The sequence below is a fragment of the Hypanus sabinus genome, chromosome 29, assembly GCF_030144855.1.
Source record: "Hypanus sabinus isolate sHypSab1 chromosome 29, sHypSab1.hap1, whole genome shotgun sequence".
In the NCBI taxonomy this organism is placed as follows: domain Eukaryota; kingdom Metazoa; phylum Chordata; class Chondrichthyes; order Myliobatiformes; family Dasyatidae; genus Hypanus; species Hypanus sabinus.
The window spans coordinates 544,153-545,972 of record NC_082734.1 but is presented as its reverse complement, the minus strand read 5'-3'; positions in this window follow the sequence as shown (position 1 = coordinate 545,972).

Genomic DNA, 1,820 nt, shown 5'->3' with positions numbered 1-1,820 from the left:
GGACGGGGAGAGCGAGGGAGGTATGGGGATTGGGAGTGTGAGGGGGGAATGGGGATGGGGAGAGCGAGGGGGTAATGGGGAGAGTGAAGTGGGACGGGGGAGCGAGGGGGGAAGGAGAGAGCGAGGGGGAATGGGGATCGGGAGAGTGAAGGGGGAACGGGTACGGTGAGAGTGGGGGTGGATGCAGTCGGTGAGTGCAGGGGGTGGAGAGGGAGGAGGAAGGGAAATGAGGATGTGGTCTGAATGTTTACAGAAGGAGGAAGGGAGAGAGTAGAGAAAAGCCACAGAACCATCGTTAAACTGAAGCTATTTCAAGATGTTTCTCAATCTATGTCCGTGCGCCCAATAACTCACAGCCGTCTCTGATGCTCTCTCACCACTCCTTGAGGTGAATCTGACTGCTCAGACAGCAAGACAATAAAACCTAGGAAAAGAATTAGGCCATTTGGTCCATCGCATCTACCCTGCTATTCCATCATGGATTATTTATTATCCCTCAACCCCATTCTTCTGCCTTCTCCCCTTAACCTTTGACACCCTGATTAATCAAGGATCTATCAGCCTCTGCCTGAAAAATCCGCAATGACTTGGCCTGCAAAGGCTTCTCTGCCAATGAATTCCACAGACTCAGCACCTTCTGGCTGAACTTCTCACCTCTCTTCTAAATGGATGCGCCTCTACTGAGGCTGTGACTTCTGGTTCTAGACTCCCCCAATACAGGAAACATCTTCTTCCAGACATCCTGCCAGGATCATGACCAATCAGAACTTCTGTCGCTCAACTCCCTCTTCTCCCCCAACCATTATTAACTATTATTGACTCAACAGTGCAGGTATCTCCTCATTGCTTTACGCACCACATCCCTCACCCATCATTTACCCTGTCTGACCCAACAAAACTGGTATCTTCACATTGCTCCAACCCCTTCCTTTCATCCCTCTTCACCTCACCTGTCCTTTACACCCTCCTAACCTAACAAGCCAGAATCTCCTCATTGCTCCATACCCCCTCCAAAGCATTTTTCCTATGTACCCAAACACGTCATACCTGCTTTGCAGCACCATCTCTAGCTGGGGGCTGGAACTAACCCCGTCATGCCAAAGCTGACATAGTGATCTGCCATGGCACATCAGTACTTCCTACCTCCAACCCCCACCCTGCCCCGACCCTCAAGCCAAAGAACAGTACAGCACGGGAACTGGTCCTTTGCCCTACAATGTTGTGCTGAATTCATTCATGCGCCCAACTCTAAAATGGTAATGTTATAAAGGCCAACACACAATATGCCTTTTTAACCACCTTCATATCTGAGTGACATTGCAATTCTTTACTGATGAGGTCAGTATGCCAAATATTGTCTTCACCGCCTTGTCTACCTGTGACTCCACGTTCAGGGAACCATACATCTCAGGTCCCTCTAATATTCTTTTTCAGATAATCAGATTTTAGTCTCCACTGTCCTGATAGAAAGATCCACACTATCCACCTCTCTGTATGTGTGCCTCTCTGTAAAGCCACCTGCCCAGTATCAATACATAACTCAGCCCTTCTAGTTCCACAACATCCTCATAGATCTCCTCTGTACTCTTTTCAGTTTCATGGCATCTTTACTGCAGAAGAGTAATCAAAACTGAACACAGTGTGGCCTCACAAATGTCTTGTACAACTGGAACATAACATCGCAACCCCCATACTCAGGGCACCTTCTTCACCACCCTGTCTACCTGTACCCAGTGTTCCAGCTGCCTTCCACCTCCATTCTCCTCTCCCATAACTCTGAATGACAGGACAAGGGAAGGTAGAGAGAAAATGTCTTGCCG